Source organism: Pristiophorus japonicus, chromosome 9 (assembly GCF_044704955.1).
Source record: "Pristiophorus japonicus isolate sPriJap1 chromosome 9, sPriJap1.hap1, whole genome shotgun sequence".
Lineage (NCBI taxonomy): Eukaryota > Metazoa > Chordata > Chondrichthyes > Pristiophoridae > Pristiophorus > Pristiophorus japonicus.
In genome coordinates this window covers 77,297,071-77,319,484 of record NC_091985.1, presented here as the reverse complement: position 1 = coordinate 77,319,484, position 22,414 = coordinate 77,297,071, and the positions used below count along the sequence as shown (strand labels likewise).

Genomic DNA, 22,414 nt, shown 5'->3' with positions numbered 1-22,414 from the left:
AACTACCGCCCAAATTATCACGGTGCGCTACTTTCGGCATTTTGCCCATATACCGCCCAAATTATCACCCTTCCAAAAAGACGCTCAAAAATCGCTGCAGTCACCTGATCTTAACCCGGCGGTATGGACACCGTTTTGTAAATCGGAGGAAGTTTATTAAAAGGCTGCTTCAAGTTGATGGGAACATTGAAGTAATTCATGAGTGATTTTAAGGACGTTTTAAAATCTTGACAATCATCTAATCACATTGTGGTCAATTTTGAGTTTATATTGTGTTTGTTGAGGACAATTTAAGAATTTTGAAAACAGATTAGGGCATTTATGGTAATGGGGCCTGTAATTTCTCAGCCAGTATTGATGACTATTCACATGCTGCAGAATAGAGTTGGGAGACGGTTCATTGAAGAGCATTATGTGCCCAATCAAAGAGGTGGCAGACTGCTGAGGAGGAGGAGACGTTACACCCAACACATTTACATGAAGCAGCATTCATACCTGAACCTGTCCGATAGAACATGCGCTAGATTCTGCACTTCCGAAAATAGATAATCAGTGAGATATGCCAGCTCATTAAGGGAGATCTGCAGCCTCCCAGCACCATCAGGACCGCATTGCTCATTGAGGTTAAGGTTACTGCGGCACTTTCCTTCTATGCATCAGGCTCCTTTCAGGCCTCAGCACACCACGCATTGCTGCATTAGACAGTGACTGAAACCCTTTACGCATGTAGGATGGACTTTATAAACTTCCCTATGACCAGGGAGGCACAGAGTGAGAGGGCTTTGGGGTTCTCGAGAATAGCAAACTTCCCCAAGCTCCAGGGTGCAATAGACTGTATGCACATCGCCATGCGAGCACCTTTAGAGGAGTCAGACGTTTACCGTAACCAAAAGGGATTCCACTCCCTGAATGTGTAGCTCGCTGTCGATCACAAGCAAATAATCATGGCAGTAAATGCAAATTTTCCAGGTAGCATTCATGATGCGCACATCTTGCGTGAGAGCACTGTCTCTGGCTTTTTTAACAGTCAGCCACAAGGCTAATGCTGAATGCTAGACGACAAAGGATATGGCCTCGTTACCTGGCTCCTGCCCCCCCTCCATAAGCCCCAGACAGATGCTGAGCATTGCTACAACCGGAGTCACATAGCCACATGCAATATCGTCGAAAAGACCATTGGAGTGCTGAAGCAGCGCTTCAGATGCCTGGACCACTCTGGAGGCAACCTACAATACCACCCTGAGCAGGTTGCTGACTTCATTGTGGTGTGCTGCATGTTGCATAATTTAGCTATCAGGAGGAGACAAGAATTGCCAGATGAGACTGCCAGTCCACCTCAGGAGAGAGGAGAGTAGGAGGAGGACGAGGACCTCGGGAAGGACAATCAGCCTGGCGATTAACCTATATCCCCATCCCCCCCTACACCACAGGAGCAGCCCCGTGATAATTACGCAACTGCAAGACTGTTGCTTGAAGTTACATTGGTGCGGTTACAGTTACATTACGTTACGTTTCATCCTTGCCTGGCCTGGCCTGGCCATTGTTTGCAACCCTTGTATTGATATTTAACCTTCTGTTTGTAAAAGACACTGCACAACAATTATAATTTAAATAAAAGTCTTTAATAATGTAACAATTGAAATAAACTTAAAAAAAAATTTAAACTCTAAACGTGAAAAAACAAACAGATACATTAAAGACAGAATAGAATAGAAACACCCGTCTCCTCCCACCCCACCCCCAACAGTAAACACATTTTAATAACAATAATTCTCACAACAATCATTTTCCAATAACAATTAAAGTATAACAGCACACAAACACTCACCTACCCTGCCCTCCAACAGTCAATACATTTTTAATAACAATAACTCCAACAACAACAACCCCCCCTCCAACAATAAACAACAGAAACCACCAATCCCTCCCCCACCCCCCACCCCGCCCCAAAAATGCCAAATATCTACCTGGGGCCACTGTCTCTACCTCCGCTGGTCTTAACACCCCTTTTTCCACTAATGCTGCCACTTCTGCCCGCATTAACCCCAAGCTGTTTTGCAGCAGGGCACCTCGAGTGCTACTGGTGTGGGCAGGGGGGGCCGGGGGGCGGGCGGGGACGGTGGCAGAGTCACATCTTGGGAACCTGGAGAAGAGGTATCCGAAGAACCATCTTCAGAGTCAGGAGCAACTGCTTCCTCCTGACTCTTATTTGTCAGCATAGGTGGTACGGCACCTTGTGGTGCAGTGCCGTATCCCGAGACCATTGTCTGCCGCATGACATCGACGGAATCGGCCGTTCTCCGCATTGCCGCAACCATCTGCTCCATGTCCTCTGAGAGTGTGGCAATGTTGCTGGTCAACCCACCTATCACCTGGAGAAGCTCTCGACCGATGTCGACGCTTGTCCTCGACAGTGAGACTATGTCCAGGTGGACATCCGCCTGTTTTTGCGCATGCCTACCGTGCCAAACCAACCTCCGCGGGGTTGGCATAGGTGCTGGACCACTCGATGTGCCCTGCTGCAAGCCGCTTGGCCCCACTACTTCATCGGTTGATGAAGACTTGGCTGCAGGTAAATTTGACCTTTGAGTTCCCAAGTCAACCTGCGTTGAGCAGCATGGTTGAGGGTCATCCATATGCTCATCATCTTCCTCCGTGTTCTCATCTCCGGTTGTAAGGAGGACTTGGAACAGAAGGGGCAACGCTCCAGGGGACTTCAAGTTCCTGCGATGCACCTGGGCAACTAGAAAACATAACTGAGGTTAGTAGAAGAGAAGGGGAGGCCAGGGTGACGTGAGAATGCTTACGCTGCGCAGGCATATGCAGGAGGAGCAACACTACTGCAATAAATATCACCGACAGATGTTGCATATAATTAACGTGAGAGTACAGAAACTGCATGGCATTACAATAAGATTTCAGGATCCCAGCATTAATTACATAACATTACATTAGTCATATATTATACTCAAATAGCATCAAATTACATTAAATTACCACTGGGTTATACATTACTCATGTGGTGTCACAACCAGATCTGCACCACCACGGGTGGCCGAGCGAGTATGGACCCCTACAAGGGCTGCGGCCCATTCCTCAAGGTCGGTGAGTTCTGCCAACTCTGCTTGCCCTCCTCCTGTGTGCCTGCGCTCTGCGTGATTCACAGATATCTTCTTCTGCAAAAGTGAAAAGAGCATGGCATAAGCTAATTGCCTAGGTACTAGGTACTATTTCAGAACACACAGATATTATAATCCATAATTAATCATTGCCAATGCTTTTCATCATTAGCGTTATATGCTAATACAGTTTGGATGCAATTGATGCATGGTTATAACATCTACGTTCAAAGAAGAAATTTAATAAGATCGTGGTTAGGAAGTAATGCGTGACACCAAGATTACCCAGCTTAATTACAATCTGGCTGATTTATATTTTAATTAATGAGTCAGTGCATCATTAGTTATTAAATTTAATAATTTAGTACTTACTCTAGCATTCCCAATCAGATTGTTCCAGCGCTTGCGGCACTGACTTGGCTCTCGGTAGTCGTGTACCGCAGAGGACACAGCTTCGACGATCTCCGCCCAAATTCTTTGGTACATGCAGGGGGGGGGGGGGGGTTCCCACGCCCACCCCGGGTTAATTGGCCCCAACGAGTCTCTACCTCGTGGACCAAAGCTGCGTTGGCCTCATCGGAGAATCTTTTTTCCCTCTTTCTCCCTCCAACCTCTGCCAAATCACCCACTTCAGCCACCTCGCTCGCATCACTAACCGCTGATTCCTCAACTTCCATTTTTCAAAATAGTTATTTTATAGCTCAGATTGATTAAATCACTGCTTCGAATGCATGAAACATCCTTCTCGAGCTGCTGCAAAGACAAAATGCGGTCTCTCTCCCTCCCTTTGTCTTCTGCGCATGCACAGATGACCCAATACCTCCCGAATCACGGGAAAAATTAATTGACTGAAAAAAAATGCGCATACACAGAAGGGCCGTTACTATGGACGCCGGTCCCACTTCACATCACTACCATTTTCGCCCATATTAAAAAGACGAAGCTAGCAGTTTTTAAAAAGGGCGATATTCCAGTGGTTCTAAAAGGTGGGACAACCACTACCGCCGGAAATATCATCCATATATGAGCGATATAAATGGAAAGAGTAGTCCATAGACTTTCAAAAGGCATTTGATAAAGTACTACATAATAAACTTGTTAGCAAAATTGACGCCCATGGGATTAAAGGGGCAGTGGCTGCATAGATACGTAATTGGCTAAGGGACAGAAGCAGAGAGTAGTGGTGAGCGGTTGGTTTTCAGACTGGAGGAAAATATGCAGTGGTGTCCCCCAAGGGTTGGTGTTGGGATCATTGCCCTTTTTGATATTTATTAAATTCTGGATTTGTGTATACAGGGTAAAATTTCAAAGTTTGCAGATGACACAAAACTCGGAAATGTAGTAAACCATAAGGATTGTAGTAACAGACTTCATGAGGGCATAGAATGACTGGTGAAATGGGCAGACATATGGCAGATGAAAATTAATGCAGAGCAGCAGAGAGGGGTGGCTGGAGGTGCAAGATATGTTGCTGTGAGTAAAGATGTGCAGGAGTAGGGTAGGGGAGGCAGTGATGGGGGTGTGATGAAAGGCACAGCAGGATGAAGTTGAGTGTCGCTTTGTACTAACATTTCCTGATCTAATGAGATCATTGAAAGATTTGCACCACTGCACCAAGGTCCTCCTGACCACATCCCTGCTTGTGACCTCCTCCGCAATCTGCAGCTAGGCTGTCTTAGTCTCCTGGGGAGGTCTCATTCGCCCATTGGAAGGGAAGAGGACCTCCCTGAGTGCTCTGACTTCCTCCGTAGGCATATGGGGGGAGTCATTGAAGAACCTGGGTGCAGCTCTTTGCCTCTGTGCAGTCATTGTCAGTGTTTGTAGCACTCCAATGCTGTAGTGCACTGACAGCACTATGTTAGATTAAACTTCAAATCTAATGTAGCCATAATTCCTTTAAAGATCCCGGCTGAAAACGCGTTGTAAATGGCGTTGCCAGACCCGCTCCATCTAATTGGGCCGAGTAACGCGCTGATTGAGCTTAAGAGACCCTATTAAGGCAAGTTGATTTTCAACAGCGGGATGGAGCCAGCAGCGGGGTCGTGACTCGCCACAGACACCACCCGCACTGGATCTGCCGAGGTAGGCAAAATTCTGGCCAAGATATTTAAGGTATTGATTGGAAGATGCAGGGAGTATCAGATTGAATTGTTGATTCATATTGGTGCCTGGGGTCGTGCTAAATGCCACCTTCAGCCTGGACAGTATTTTGGGATTGTGTAGAAAATAGGCAAAGGATATTTTCTTTCTTCAATAAGAAGAAAGTCCCAATACAGCTTAACTTGTGGTGTGTGAGACAGTTCTGAACTCCTAAACATGCAATGGAAGGCTTCCTCTGGCCCATATATGAAATTTAGGACAAAACCGTGAAATGAGTCTGTGACAAAAAGGGGAAGCAACTGAAGGGAGCGAGGTCTCTGGTATACAGTGAACTTGAGCACATAATCTAGGTTTACACTTAAGCGCAGTACCGAGGGAGAGCTGAATTATATTTTAGCCATTGTCTTTCAGACACAATGTTAAACCAAGGTCCCACCCAACTATTCAAATGTATGTAAAAAATCCAATGCCACTATTTGAAGATCAACTGGAGAGTTCTCCAGGTGTACGAGCCAACATTTACCCCTCAATAAAAGCCACCAAAAAATAGATTAGGGTAGAAATTCGTTATGGCCCGTTTTCGGCTATATAACTGACAGTGCGCTAGTCATAGCTTCAGAAGCAGCACATCCATTTGGCTGGATCCAATTTGGGCCACTTGCCTCGCCAGCAGTTGTGGGGGCGCGGGAGGAGAATGGGAGAGAGGGGATAGCTGGTTTTAGTTGGTTAAACTCCAGCAGAACCCCCTATGCACACTAGGGCATCTCTAAACCTTGGCTTTGCCAAACTGACTGTAAGTTCTTTGAATTTATGTAAATGGGGGCTGTGCCAAAGGAAATAGTGTGTGCACACTGTATTAGGCAAACAAATTCTACATGTAGATCTCTCAGTAGCTCGTTAGATACCCAGGTTGACCAAAATACAAATCTCTTGAACAGCAAGTGATTAACTTTAATAGGAAACTGGAGTCAATTTTAACTGTTGCTGCAGGCCATCCATTTTACACCCCACATGATTTTCATTTCCTTTGATTTCAGTAGAAAAGAAAATCGGGTGGGGTGTAAATTAATTTCCTACCTGTCAGGAACAGTCAAAATCAACCCCACTATTTTGTCCATAAATGATCTTCAAGGATCTTGAAATAAGCAACCCATAAACACCAGAAAACAATACATCAGGAAAATGATTACATCAAATAATTGTGCACAAAGAAGTTCTTATGGGAGTACAGCAGGATTCCATGCTAGGGGATCTAACCGTCATTCAAAGAATGATAATGACTACAAATGGAGGTAGGTAATTCACCTTCTGCGTGTTATTTCAATGAATTATTGTCACCTTTCCTCTAGGAATATTCCAGAGGGGAAATTAAAATGATCACACATTACTGTAATTTTCCTACTAATTACATAAGAAATAGGAGCAGGAATAGGCCACCTGGCCCCTCGAGCCTACTCCGCCATTTAAAAAGATCACGGCTGATCTGATCATGGACTCAGCTCAACTTCTCTGCCCGCTCTCCATAACCCTTTATTTCCTTATCGTTCAAAAATCTGTCTATCTCCCCCTTAAATATATTCAATGACCTAGCCTCCACAGCTCTCTGGGGCAGAGAATTCCATAGATTTACAATCCTCTGAAAGAAGAAATTCCTCCTCATCTCAGTTTTAAATGGGCGGCCCCTAATTCTGAGACTATGGGCCCAAATTTCCACATGATTCGCGCCTGATTTTTAGGAGCAACTGGTGGAGAACGGACTATTTTAGAAATCGCAATTCTCCACATTTTTTTTTCTGCAGTTCTCGTCAGGTAGAACAGTTCTAGTTTAGAACAGAATTTTTTCTTCAAAAGGGGGCGTGTCCGGCCACTGACGCCTGATTTGAAAGTTTCCACAGTGAAAATGTACTCCAAACTAAAGTAGAATGGAGCCAGTGAAGATTTTTGTAGAACTGAAAAAACCTGTTCTACACATTAAAAAATCAGGCGCAGGTTACAAATTAGGCGTCCAGAACGAGGTGGGGGGGGAAGGGAACTCATTAAATTCGACAATAAATCCTTATTTATACTTCTACAAATATTATACAAATAAATCCAACCTGAATAAACATTTATAAGCCAAGAAAAGATTAAATAAACCATCTTCCTACCTGTGTGAAAGTGCTTCAGCCAGGGAGAATTCTGCAGCCGTTCGTGCCGCTGAGCGGGAGGGGGAGAGAGAGAGAGAGAGAGAGGGAGGGAGAGAGAGAGAGAGGGGGGGGGGGGAAGAGAGAGAGAGAGAGAGGGGGGGGAAGGGAGGGAGAGAGAGAGAGGGGGGGGCGGGAGGGAGAGAGAGAGAGGGGGGGAGGGAGGGGGGGAGGGAGGGAGAGAGAGGGGGGAGGGAGGGAGAGAGAGAGAGAGGGGGAGGGAGAGAGAGAGAGAGGGGAGAGAGAGAGGGGAGGGAGAGAGAGGGGAGGGAGAGAGAGGGGAGGGAGGGAGAGAGAGAGGGGAGGGAGGGAGAGAGAGCGGGGGGGGAGGGAGGGATAGAGAGCGGGGGGGAGGGAGGGAGAGAGAGCGGGGGGGGAGGGAGGGAGAGAGAGCGGGGGGGGAGGGAGAGAGAGAGAGAGGGGAGGGAGGGAGGGAGAGAGAGGGGAGGGAGGGATGGAGAGAGAGCGCGGGGGGGAGGGAGAGAGAGCGGGGGGGGAGAGAGAGCGGGGTGGGGGGGAAAGAGAGCGGGGGGGGGGGAAAGAGAGCGGGGGGGGCGGATCGGGGAACAGGAGCGCGGGTCGGGTCGGGTCAGTCGGGGGAGGGGGGGAACGGGTCTCGGGTCTCGGGTCGGGGGGGGGGGAGAGCGGGTGTCGGGTCGGGGCGGGGGTGTGGGGGGAGCGGGTCTCGGGTCAGGGCGGGGGGGGGGAGCGGGTCGGGGCGGGGGGGGGCGGCGCGGGTCTCGGGTCTCGGGTCGGGGCGGGGGTGGGGGCGGAGCGAGTGTCGGGTCGGGGCGGGGGGGGGGAGCGGGTGTCGGGTCGGGTCGGCGGGGGGGGGGGGGGGGGGGGCGGACGGGTGTCGGGTCGGGTCTGGTCAGCGGGGGGGGGGGGCGGGAGCGAGTGTCGGGTCTGGTCTGGTCGTGGGGGGGGGGGGGAGAGCAGGAGTTGGCCGTGGGAGGAGCCTCATTCACGCAGCCCCAGTGAGGCCATTCAGCCAGGGCTCGGGGCTGCGTGCTTCGGGCCCCTCCCACACAGTTCGGCACCTGGAGCTACTGCACTTGCGTGCCGACTGTAGCGCACATGTGCAGAGGTCCCGGCACTGTTTTCAGCGCCGGGACCTGGCTCCGCCCCCCCACAGCTCGTGCTGGCTGCACCGAGGGCCAGAGGACCTGTAAGTAGGTGGAGAATACCGAGAATTTTTTTAGGCGCCGTTTTAGGCGCGAAAAACGGGCGCCCAGCTCGGAGGGGCGCCCGTTTTTTTTCTTGTGGAAACTTGGGCCCTATGTTCCCTAGTTTTAGTTTCCCCTATGAGTGGAAATATCCTCTCTGCATCCACCTTGTCTAGCCCCCCTCATTATCATATGTTTTGATAAGATCACCTCTCATTCATCTGAACTCCAATGAGCATAGGCCCAACCTACTCAACATATCTTTATAAGTCAACCCCCTCATCTCTGGAATCATCCTAGTGAACCTTCTCTGAACAGCCTCCAATGCAAGTATATCCTTCCTTAAATACGGAGACCAAAACTGTATGCTATACTCCAGGGGTGGCCTCACCAATACCCTGTACAGTTGTAGCAGGACTTTTCTGCTTTTATACTCTTGTAATAAAGGCCAACATTCCATTTGCCTTCCTGATTACTTGCTGTACTTGCATACTCAGTTTTTGTGTTTCATGCACAAGGAACCCCAGGTCCCTCTGTACTGCAGCACTTAGTAATTTTTCTCCATTTAAATAATAATTTGCTTTTCTATTTTTTCTGCCAAAGTGGATAACCTCACATTTTCTCATCTGCCAAATTTTTACCCACTCACTTAGTCTGTCTCACTTAACAGAATTTTTGTGTCCTCCTCACAATTTTCTTTCCCACCCATCTTGGTATCATCAGCAAACTTGGCAACATTACACTTGGTCCCTTCATCCAAGTCATTAATATAGATTGTAAATAGTTGAGGCCCCAGCACCGATCCCTGCGGCATCCCACTAGTTACTGTTTGCCAACTGGAAAATGACCATTTATCCCGACTCTCTATTTTTTGTTAGTTAGCCAATCCTCTAATCATGCTAATATATTACCCCCAACCCCGTAAACTGTTATCTTGTGCAGTAACCTTTTATGTGGCACCTATCGAATGCCTTCTGGAAATCCAAATACACCACATCCACTGGTTCCCCCTTATTCCCCCTGCTCGTTATATCCTCAAAGAACTCCAGCAAATTTGTCAAACATGATTTCCCTGTACTGATTACTACATACATTTCATGAATAAAGTCTACATTATTTAAAGCAAACCAGCTTTCTCAACTGTTTTTATGCTGAGGTACAATTTCATGGATAGTAACTTGGCCAAGTGATAAAACTTCATATGAGAGTCTAAACACTGAGTATTGACAGATTATTTCACTGTGGCTGACATTGCAGCCAATCCTGATGCTATCCTCATCAGACATCCACATACATGTATTTTAGCGGTCATTAAAAAGCAATCAGGAGCAAGCTGTCCTCTCCCCCTCACACCAGCAATGTGAGGGCATTAGGGAAAATTGTAGTGCTCCAAGCCAGCTGAGAATAGCTAACTCAGCATAGACAAAGGGTTAAATTTAGTAGTTTCCTGTTTTTGTCTATTTTATGTTTGCGTTTCTATTACTGAGAACTCAGTGTGCCTGCGGCCAGAAAATGACACATAAGATAGCAAGCCGCACTCGTAGCAGGCATTTACCTTGCAAGGCAGCCCTATAACATGAACGGGGTATAAGATGTCAGCCACCCAGCAAACCTACCACTGTTTTTTCACAGTTAATCTTTTTACCCATAAGATTATCTAAATTAAAACCAGACCTGTCAACCCTGCCTGCAGAAAAAGGAACTCATATGATCTCGTGGTTTCACACACACACTGCCACATCTCCATTAATTCATTATGAATATCTGAAGGAAACTGCAGTACTTCTGATTTTGATTGAATGCAGCCATCTTAACATTGCTCCCTACTTTCCTATGGTTTTATAGCTGTTGTTACTGCTTTCTGCATGGTCTGCAATTGTTTCTAACACTTCCAGTAATCACTTGCCCTTTGTTTTCACTCCACCTGTCCTAATGTGACAAGTTGTAATAGAGGTCGTTTAGTTTGACAATTGAACTTTGACCCACTTTTTGTTAACCTCTTCAAAGGACTACTGGAACATAAACAGTTTACTAAGACACTAGAGATGATTGTCCCTCTACTCACCCTGCAGAAGCCAGGCAGGTGGCCAGTTAAAATTGGCCAAAGCCAGTGGGATCCTTCCTTCCATATGCATGTCGGGTCTCGATGTAATAATCGGACCCAAAAGTAAATGTAACTGAAGCCTGAGTGGGAAGGCCGCTGCAGCTGGCCCGGCAAGATGAACCATGTTGGAAGAGGAACAGCCCTAGAAGCAACTGAAAAAGGTAAAAAAAAAATTCTTTCGATAGTGGAGCCAGGAAGAACAAGTGTGCTCCTCCAGGCACCACAAGGAAAGCTTAGGCCTCCCCTGGGTCAGTCTCCCCTTCCCATTCCCAAATGTGACTTTGTATCAGCAGGTGACCTCCAGCTCGTGCGATTTTCCACCGTTTCATGCCCTTTCTGGGCAATATCTTAGCTATTTTTTGTCTTATAACGTTCCTGTGAAGTGCTTTGAGACATAGACATAGAAACATAGAAAATAGGTGCAGGAGCAGGCCATTCGGCCCTTCGAGTCATCACCACCATTCAATATGATCATGGCAGAACATTCAACCTCAGTACCCCACCCCAGCCTTCTCTCCATACCCCCTGATCCCTTTAGCCATAAGGGCCACATCCAACTCCCTTTTGAATATGTCCAATGAACTGGACTCAACAACTTTCTGTGGCAGAGAATTCCACAGGTTCACAACTCTCTGGGTGAAAATGTTTCTCCTCATCTCGGTCCTATATGGCTTACCCCTTATCCTTCGACTGTATCCCCTGGTTCTGGACTTCCCCAACATCGGGAACATTCTTCCAGCATCTAACTGTCCAGTCCCGTCAGAATTTTATACGTTTCTATGAGATCCCCTCTCATTCTTCTAAATTCCAGTGAGTATAAGCCTAGCCGATCCAGTCTTTCCTCATATGTCAGTCCTGCCATCCCGCGAATCAGTCTGGTGAACCTTCGCTGCACTCCCTCAATAGCAAGCACGTCCTTCCTCAGATTAGACCAAAACTGCACACAATATTCAAGGTGAGGTCTCACCAAGGCCCTGTACAACTGCAGCAAGACCTCCCTGCTCCTATACTCAAATCCCCTCGCTATGAAGGCCAGCATGCCATTTGCTTTCTTTACTGCCTGCTGTACCTGCATGCCTACCTTCAATGACTGATGTACCATGACACCCAGATCTCGTTGCACCTCCCCTTTTACTAATCTGTCACCATTCAGATAATAATCTGCCTTCCTGTTTTTGCCACCAAAGTGGATAACCTCACATTTATCCACATTATACTGCAACTGCCATGCATTTTCCCATTCATCTAACCTGTCCAAGTCCCCCTGCAGCCTCTGAGCATCCTCCTCACAGCTCAAACTGCCACCCAGCTTAGTGTCATCTGCAAATTTGGAGATATTACATTCAATTCCTGCGTCTAAATCATTAATGTATATTGTAAATGGCTGGGGTCCCAGCACTGAACCCTGCGGCACCCCACTAGTCACTGCCTGCCATTCTGAAAAGGATGGTTTATTCCCACTCTTTGCTTCCTGTCTGCCAACCATTTCTCTATCCACGTCAATACATTACCCCCAATACCATGTGCCTTAATTTTGCACACTAATCTCTTGTGTGGGACCTTGTCAACAGCCTTTTGAAAGTCCAAATACACCACATCTACTGGTTCTCCCTTGTCCACTCTACTAGTTACATCCTCAAAAAAACTCTAGAAGATTTGTCAAGCATGATTTCCCTTTCATAAATCCATGCTGCCTTGGACCGATCCTGTCACTGCTTTCCAAATGTGCTGCTATTTCATCTTCAATAACTGACTCCAGCATTTTCCCCACCACCGATGTCAGGCAAACCGGTCTATAATTCCCTGTTTTCTCTCCCCTCATTTTTAAAAAGTGGGGTTACATTAGCTACCCTCCAGTCCATAGGAACTGATCCAGAGTCCATGGAATGTTAGAAAAAGACTACCAACGAATCTACTATTTCTAGAGCCACTTCCTTATGTACTATGGGATGCAGACTATCAGGCCCTGGGGATTTATCGGCCTTCAGTCCCTTCAATTTCCCGAAGACCATTTCCTGACTAATAAGGATTTCCCTCAGTTCCCCCTTCTCGTTAGACCCTCGGTGCTTTGGGTTGTTCAGGGCAGTCTGTGAACCGCAGCCTCGTTTGGTCCAGGTGCTTTCTGCAAATTTGTCCATTGTCTAGTTTGACTACAAACACCCTACTCCCTTCTTTAACTATCACCGTGCCCGTGATCCACTTGGGACCATGTCCATAGTTTAGTATATACACAGGGTCATTCAGATCAATTTCCCGTGACAAAGTGGAGCGACCATCATTTACATTTTGTTGCTGCCGCCTGCTCTCTACCTGATCATGCAGGTTGGGGTGAACTAGCGAGTCTGGTTTTAAGTGTCCTTTTCATGAGTAGCTCAGCCGGGGGCACCCCTGTGAGCGAGTGGGGTCTCGTGCGGTAGCTGAGCAGTACTCGGGACAGGTGGGTTTGGAGTGAGCCTTCTGTGACTCGTTTAAGGCTCTGTTTGATGGTTTGTACTGCCCGCTCTGCCTGCCCATTGGAGGCTGGTTTAAATGGGCTGAGGTGACATGTTTGATCCCATTGCGGGTCATGAATTCTTTAAATTCGGCACTGGTAAAACATGGCCCGTTGTCACTGACCAGTATGTCAGGCAGGCCGTGGGTGGCAAACATGGCCCTCAGGCTTTCAATGGTTGCGGTGGCGGTGCTTCCTGACATTATTTCACATTCAATCCATTTTGAAAAAGCATCCACCACCACCAGGAACATTTTACCGAGAAACTGGCCCGCATTATCGACATGGATCCTCGACCATGGTCTGAAGGGCCAGCACCACAAACTTAGTGCTGCCTCTCTGGGCGCGTTGCTCAACTGAGCACACACGCTACATTGCCGTATACAGGACTCTGACTTAGAGTCGATACCGGGCCACCACACGTGGGATCTGGCTATCGCTTTCATCATTACTATACCCGGGTGTGTGCTGTGGAGATCCGAGATTAACATCTCCCTGCCCTTTTTGGGTAGCACTACGCGGTTACCCCACAACAGGCAGTCTGCCTGAAAGAACAACTCGTCCTTTTGCCGCTTGTACGGCTTGATAGGCTCTTGCATTTCAACGGGGTTGCTGGCCCAGCTCCCTTGCAGTACACAGTTTTTTTACTAGGGACAGCAGAGGATCTTGGCTGGTCCAACTCCTAATCTGGCGGGCCGTGACAGGTGATTTATCATTTTCAAATGCTTCCATGACCATCAACAAGTCTGTGGGCTGCGCCACCATCAACAAGTTTGCAGGCTGCGCCATTTCCACCCCCGTGGTGGGCAATGGTAGCCGACTGAGAGCATCCGCACAATTCTTGGTGCCTGGCCTGTGGCGGATGGTATAGTTATACGCTGATAGCGCGAGTGCCCACCTTTGTATGTGGGCATGGGCATGAGTATTTATCCTCTTGTTTTCAGCGAACAGGGATATGAGGGGCTTGTGATCGGTTTCCAGCTCAAATTTGAGGCCAAACAGGTACTGATGCATTTTCTTTACCCCGAAGACACACGCTAATGCCTCTTTCTCAATCATGCTGTAGGCCCTCTTGGCCTTAGACAAGCTCCTGGAGACATAGGCGACAGGTTTCAACTTCCCCGTAATGTTAGCTTGTTGTAATACTCACCCGACCCCGTACGACAATGCATCACATGCTAGCACAAGTCTTTTACACGGGTTATACAATACAAGCAGCTTGTTGGAACATAAAATGATTTTGGCTTTCTCAAAAGCAATTACTTGTTTTTTTTCCCCATACCCAGTTCTCACCTTTACGCAATAACACATGTAGGGGCTCTAAAAGGGTGCTTAACCCTGGTAGGAAGTTACCAAAATAGTTGAGGAGTCCCAGGAACGACCGCAGCTCCGTGACGTTCTGTGGCCTGGGCGCGTTCCTGATAGCCTCTGTCTTGGCATCTGTGGGCAGAATGCTGTCCGCCGCGATCTTTCTCCCCAAAAACTCCACTTCTGTTGCCATGAAGATGCATTTCGACCTCTTCAGCCGCAGCCCTATGCGATCCAGTCGCTGGAGGACCTCCTCCAGGTTTTGTAGGTGCTCGATGGTGTCCCGACCCGTGACCAATATGTCGTCCTGAAAAACCACCGTGCATGGTACCGACTTGAGTAGGCTCTCCATGTTTCTCTGGAAGATCGCTGCAGCCGACCGAATTCCAAACGGGCATCTGTTGTAGATGAACCGTCCCTTGTGCGTGTTGATGCAGGTGAGGCCCTTCGAAGACTCCTCCAGCTCTTGCGTTATGTAGGCCGAAGTCAGGTCAAGCTTGGTGAACGTCTTGCCTCCTGCCAGCGTCGTAAATAGGTCGTCTGCCTTAGGTAGCGGGTATTGGTCCTGTAGCGAGAAACGATTAATAGTTACTTTATAATCGCCGCAAATCCTGACCGTGCCATCACTTTTGAGCACTGGAACAATCGGGCTGGCCCACTCGCTGAATTCCACTGGGGAGATGATGCCCTCTCGTTGCAGCCTGTCCAGCTCGATTTCCACTCTCTCCCTCATCATGTGAGGTACCGCTCGATCCTTATGGTGAATGGGTCGTGCCTCTGGGATCAAGTGAATCCGCACTTTTGCCCCGGAAAAGTTTCCAATGCCTGGCTCAAAAAGGGAAGGAAATTTGTAAGAACCTGGTACATGAGGCCTCATCGATATGTGATAGCGCTTGGATGTCATTCCAGTTCCAGCGGATTTTGCCCAGCCAGCTCTTTCCAAGCAGTATGGGGCCATCGCCCGAGACAATCCAGAGTGGCAGTTCATGCACCGTGCCCTCGTAGGTGACCTTGACCATGGCGCTGCCCATTCTGTGGGCAGAATGCTGTCCGCCGCAATCATGAGCTATTTGGTGTACATTCTCAGTTTCGTGTGGATGGGGCTCAGGGCTGGTCTAGGTGCCTTGTTACACCACAGTCTCTCAAACATCTTTTTATTCACGATGGATTGGCTAGTGCCAGTGTCCAGTTCCATGGCTACGGGTAAGCCATTCAATTTTACATTTAGCATTATAGGTGGACATTTCGTCGAAAATGTGTGCACCTCGTGTATTTCAGCATCTGCCTCTTCTCTCTGAGGCTCGAAATTGCTTTGATCCACCATGGACCGAGTTTCCTCTGCTACGTGGTGGTTAGCAGGTTTTGCAGAGCTTGCAGCTTGTCTACAAGCTCGTTGGAGGTGCTCCATTGTTCCACAGCTCTTGCATACCTAACCTTTGAAGCAGCATGAATAGGCTGAAAGGAAGCCTCCACAACGCCAACAGGTGTGAATTGCCTTTGTTGCAGACTCTGAGTTATCTGCGTCACCTGAGGCCTGCTGGTGGTTGCAGACTCATGGTTTCTGCCCTGTACATTTCTGTTCGCAAACACAGTTCCAGTTAATTTATGAACATTGCTAGCATTTGTGTGCTGAGAGATTTGTTTGGTGTTATCACTGGTGGACATAAACGCCTGTGCTATCGCAATGGCCTTACTGAGGGTCGGTGTCTCTACAGTCAAAAGTTTTCGTAAGATGGCCTCGTGGCCAATGCCCAGTACAAAAAAGTCTCTAAGCATTTGCTCCAGGTAGCCATCAAACTAACATTGTCCTGCAAGTCGCCTTAGCTCGGCGACGTAGCTCGCCACTTCCTGACCTTCAGATCGCTGGCACGTGTAGAACCAATACCTCGCCATCAGCACGCTCTCCCTCGGGTTAAGATGCTCCCGAACCAGTGTACACAGCTCCTCATACGACTTATCTGTGGGTTTCACCGGAGCCAGAAGATTTTTCATGAGGCTGTAGATCGGTGCCCCGCAGACCGTGAGGAGGACCGCTCTCCTTTTTGCAGTGCTTCCTTCTCCGTCCAGCTCGTTGGCTACAAAGTCCTGGTCTAGCCATTCGACATAGGCTTCCCAGTCCTCACCCCCCAAGAACTTCTCCAGGATACCCACAGTTTGCTGCATCTTTGCATTGGATTCATATACTTGTCGCCAGTTATTGTGTTCCTAACACAGATGAGACTGCACACAGGGAGGTTAAAGTAACAGTGACCTCAGTCTTTATTAAGACACTCCACAGTGAGGAACAGGCCTTAGGGGCCGGCTTATATACAGTGCTCCCAAGGATGCTGGGATCCCTTGGGACTTCAGGGGATGCGCTCCCTGGTGGCAGAACATGGGAGTGCATGCTTTGCAGATACACAACACTCAGTCCCCTAGTATTTTCGGGAGGTTATTCGTGTCTTCCTTAGTGAAGACAGTATTTGTTCAATTGGTCTGCCATTTCCTTGTTTCCCATTATGAATTCACCTGATTCTGACTGCAAGGGACCTACTTTAATCTTCACTAATCTTTTTCTCTTCACATATCTATAGAAGCTTTTGCAGTCAATTTTTATGTTCCCTGCAAGCTCACTCTCATACTCTATTTCCCTCCGACCAATTAAACCCTTAGTCCTCCTCTGCTGAATTCTAAATTTCTCCCAGTCCTCAGGTTTGCTGCTTTTTCTGGCCAATTTATATGCCTCTTCCTTGGCCTAACACTTTCCTTAATTTCCCTTGTTAGTCACGGTTGAGCCAGCTTCCCTTTTTTATTTTTACACCATACAGGGATATACAATTGTTGTAGGTCATCCGTGTGATCTTTAAATGTCTGCCATTGCCTATCCACCGTCAACCCTTTAAGTATCATTTGCCAGTCTATCCTAGCCAATTCATGTCTCATACCGTCTAAGTTTCTTTTCTTTAAGTTCAGGACACTAGTCTCTAAATTAACTGTGTCACTCTCCATCGTAATGAAGAATTCTACCATATTATGGACACTCTTCGCCATGGGGCCTCGCACGACCAGATTGCTAATTAATCCTCTCTCGTTACACAAGACCCAGTCTAGGATGGCCTGCTCTCTAGTTGGTTCCTCGACATATTGGTCTAGAAAACCATCCCTTTTACACTCCAGGAACTCCTCCTCCACAGTATTGCTACTAGTTTGGTTAGCCCAATCAATATGTAGATTAAAGTCACCCATGATAACTGCTGTAGCCTTATTGCACGCGTCCCTAATTTCCTGTTTGATGCCGTCCCCAACCTTCCTCTTACTGTTTGGTGGTCTGTACACAACTCCCACTAACGTTTTCCGCCCTTTGGTGTTTCACAGCTCTACCCATACAGATTCTGTTATATCTTGAATAAAGAGTCAGACTAGGTAATGCAAGCTCAAAGTAAGGTGTGACCGTAGTCCTTTATTACAGATCTCAGAGTGCCTCTCCAGCCTGCGAGGCCTCCTTATATACAGGTGCTCCCAGTGGATTGTGGGATCCCTTGGGACTCCAGGGGATAAGCCCTCTGGTGGTTAGACATGGTATTTACAGGTTTGCATACATAACAGATTCCATATCATCCATGCTAATGTCCTTCCTTACTATTGCATTAATCTCCTCTTTAACCAGCAACACTACCCCACCTCCTTTTCCTTCCTGTCTATCCTTTCTGAAAATTGAATACCCCTGGATGTTGAGTTCCCAGCCTTGGTTACCCTGGAGCCATGTCTCCGTAATCCCTATTACATCACATCCGTTAACAGCTATTTGCGCAGTTAATTCATCCAACTTATTATGAATGCTCCTCGAATTGAGACTCAGAGCCTTCAAGCTTGTTTTTTTTAACACTCTTTGTCCTTTTAGAATTATGTTGTAATGTGGCCCTTTTTGATTTTTGCCCTTGATTTCTCTGCTCTCCATTCTTGTTTTTCTCCTTCCTACCTTTTGCTTCTGCCCCCTTTTTACTTCCCTCTGCCTACCTGAATTGATTCCCAACTCCCTGCCATATTAGTTTAAACCCTCCCCAACAGCATTAGCAAACACTCCACTGGGACATTGGTTCCGGTCCTGCCCAGGTGCAGACCGTCCGGTTTGTACTGGTCCCACCTCCTCCAGAACCGGTTCCAAATGTCCCAGGAATTTGAATCCCTCCCCCTTGCACCATTCCTCAAGCCACGTATTCATCTGAGCTATCCTGCGATTCCTGCTCTGACTAGCACGTGGAACTGGTAGCAATCCAGAGATTACTACCTCTGAGATCCTACTTTTTAAATTTAACTCCTAGTTCCCTAAATTCAGCTTGTAGGACCTCATCCCGTTTTTTACCGATATCGTTGGCACCTATATGCACCACGACAGCTGGCTGTTCACCCTCCCCCTCCAGAATGCGCTGCAGCCGCTCCGAGACATCCTTGACCCTTGCACCAGAGAGGCAATATATCATCCTGGAGTCTTGTTTGCGGCCGCAGAAACACCTATCTATTCCCCTTACAATAGAATCCCCTATCACTATAGCTCTCCCACTCTTTTTCCTGCTCTCCTGTGCAGCAGAGCCACCCCTAGTGCCATGGACTTGGCTGCTGCTGCCTTCCCCTGATGAGCCATCTCCCCCAACAGTACCCAAAACAGTGTATCTGTTTTGGAGGGAGGTGACCGCAGGGGACCCCTGCACTACCTGCCTTCCCTTGTTCTACCTAATGGTCACTCATTCCCTATCTGGCTGTGCAACCTTTATCTGCAGTGTGACCAACTCACTAAACGTGCTATTCACGACATCCTCAGCATCGCGGATGCTCCAGAGTGAATCCATCCGCAGCTCCAGTACCGCAATGTAGTCTGTCAGGAGCTGCAGCTGAGTACACTTCCCGCACACATAGTCGTCAGGAACACTGGTAGTGTCCCTGATTTCCCACATAGCACAGGAGGAGCATGACATGGGTCAGGGCTCTCCTGCCATGACTTAACTCTTAGATTAACTTAATTTGTAACAATGCCAAAGGTTTCTTACTGTTAAGAAAAATAAAAGATCAAATACTCACCAACCAGCCAATCACTTACCCGCTTGACTGAGACGTCCCACTTAGATTTCTTCTTACTTCTTTGTTTACCTTCTGCCCCTGCCCCTGCCCCTGCACCAGCTAACCTCCTCCGACTCTCGGGTCTTTATAGGCCGCTTGACTGCCCGAACTCCCGCTTCTGTGGCACCTCCTTCGACTCTCGGGCCTTTATAGGCCGCTCGACTGCCCGAATTCCCGCTCCTGTGGCCGCCTCCTCCGACATTTTACTACGTTAAAGGCGCAATATAAATACAAGTTGTTGTTAAATGGGGCCTGGAACTTAAATAGCCCAGGCCTAATTTCTGTAGCAGGTGAGTTTCCACCCACCCATCCAAAACCCACCTGGAGTTAAAATTGGGGGCAAATAGGCTAGCTGTTAACATTCAATGTCACATAGCACTATGCTACCACCACATTCATCAAAGCATGCATTAACATTAATGACCTGGAGCCAATGCTGTTGGGGGCACTGTAACTTATAGAATTAAATGGCCACCTTCATAAGCACTTTTGTTGCGTCAGCTATTTTGGGTCTTGCTGTAGGCTTGCTCAGCTCTTTACCTTTGCTTCTAATATATTCTTGAAACAACCGTATAAGGTAGATGGAGCACAAGTTGTCTTACTGAGCTGTATACAGAGTACAGCCTGCCAAAACAGGTTCAATGATGTGATGAGTGTGATTGTAGCGTTCCGTGTGACATAGCAAGTTAATTGCTAGCCTTTTTTTATATCTCAGTAAACTGTTCATGTTTTACTCATCTGTTGCCCTGAATGACTTTCCTCTGATAAGAAGGAAGGTCAACAGCCAGAATAATTTAATGTAACTGCATGCACAGATTTATGGCTGCAATAATCCACCCTAAAATATAAATTACACATGGTAATTGGAAGCTGTTCCGTAAGGTAAATGGGATAGAAACCAAATATTGTATTTCATACACTGCAATATCTTAGGTTATTAATAGATATAGGAACAAGAATAGACCATTCAGCTCCTTGACCCTGTTCCGCCATTCCGCCATTCAATTGGATCATGGCTGATCTGTACCTCAACTCCATTTGCCCACCATTGCTCCATATCCTAGATACCCTTACTTAACAAAAATCTATCTCTGATGTGATATTTTTAATTGACCTAGTCTCAACAGCTTTTTGAGGGAGGAAGTTCCAGATTTCCACTACCTTTGCGTAACGAAATGCTTCCTGACTTCACCCCCTGAATGGCCTAGCTTTAATTTTAAGGATATGTCCCCTTGTTCTGGATTCCCTCATCAGAGGAAATAGTTTCTCTCTAACTATCCTATCAAATCCTTTAATCATCTTAAACATCTTAATTAGATCAACCATTAATCTTCTATACTCAAGGAATACAAACTTAGTCTATGCGACCTGTCCTTATAATTTAACCCTTTTAGCCCCAGTCATCATCATAGGCAGTCCCTCGAAGCGAGGGCGACTTGCTTCCACGCCAAAATGGGATGAGTTCACAGGTGATTCAATGAAGGACCTAATATTTCAGATCCCGAACTACATCTTGGAGGGTGGAAGATGCCTGTGGTTGGATTTTTTTTAACTTGTGGTGGCCGTTGCACACTAGCCACCACCCGGGCTTGACAGAGTAAGGTCTTGGTCCAGTGGCAAGGATTAACCAAGATGACTGTAGACCTGCTCTGCTGCACGGCCGAGCGCGCACACATATCGCAGTGTGGGCTGGCCCGTGCTGCCCCGGGCCCTCGCCCCTTCTGGGCCCTGAACTCATACCTCTCCTGGGCCCCGTCACTTTCTTCTACAAACTCTTGCTGCTCCTTCGCCCCTCCTGCTGCGCCTGCCCGCACTGCAATCAGCGACCTGACTTCGCAGCCATCGCCCTCCTGCAGTGGTATGCTGCCGCATGCTGCTCCCTCTGTTGGCCCCGGCCTGCTGATGGTCTTGGAGACCGGGACCGCGCCGCCGCACGCTGCTCCCTCTGATGGCCTGGGGATGGAGTAGAGTGCAGTGTATATAATCACCAGTATCATTCTGGTGAATATACACTGCACTCTGCTCCACCCCCAGGCCAATATATTGTTCCTGAAGTGCCCAGAACAGAACATAGTACTCCAGATGTGGTCTAACCAGAGCTCTACACAACTGTAGCATAAATTCCCCCACTTTGTATTCCAGCCCTCTTGAGATATTAGCCTTTTATATTATTATTTATATCTGTCCATTAGCTTTTAATGATTTTTGTACATGGATCCCTAAACCTCTTTGCTTCTCCAGTTTCTCGCTTCTCACCATTTAGAAAATACTCTGATCTAGTTTTCTTAGGTCTAAAGTTGATGGCCTCATACTTCCCCACATTGAACTCTATCTGCCACAGTTTTTCCCAGTCACTTAACCAACCATGAGCCTTTGCAACTTTCTGCTTCCATCTTCACTACTTACTGTGCCACCTAACTTAATACCGTCATCAAACGTGGATATTTTCCTTCATCTTTACTTGTTGCGGAATTGTGTGCTGCACCTGGTACTGAGATGTGTAGTTTTACTATTTCCTTAGGTTAGGAAAAGAGAAAAAACATGAGATAAATACAAATGAAAGAGGCTTATTTTAGCTCATCTGTCCAGAAAAAAACTACAGTTCCCCGCCATCACAGAGATGTCAAAGGAAATTTTCAGTTATTGCATGGCATCATTTCTAATCCAAATATTTCTTGATTATGACCATCAGTATTCCACAAATAACTACAGTACTTTTCATCAAAACAGTGATTCTAGGTCTGCATGTTTTGTTTCATGTTTGATTGCAAAAAGAAAAATACTTTGTAAAGTGAATTACATTTTGCTTATATATTCCTCAAACAAGTAGTGAATATTAATTGTTTTTT

The 22,414-nt window shown here is 47.2% G+C and overlaps 1 long non-coding RNA gene across 1 annotated transcript; it reads right to left on the bottom strand.

The window, feature by feature from the left end:
* Nucleotides 1-1,981: 1,981 nt before the first annotated feature.
* Nucleotides 1,982-22,311, bottom strand: LOC139273104 (uncharacterized). The gene is made up of 5 exons (XR_011595016.1): nucleotides 21,972-22,311; nucleotides 19,546-19,771; nucleotides 10,634-10,824; nucleotides 2,998-3,176; nucleotides 1,982-2,743 (listed from the first exon to the last, which is right to left on the bottom strand). It is a non-coding gene; the product is annotated as an uncharacterized lncRNA (long non-coding RNA).
* Between the last annotated feature and the right edge of the window lie 103 nt (nucleotides 22,312-22,414).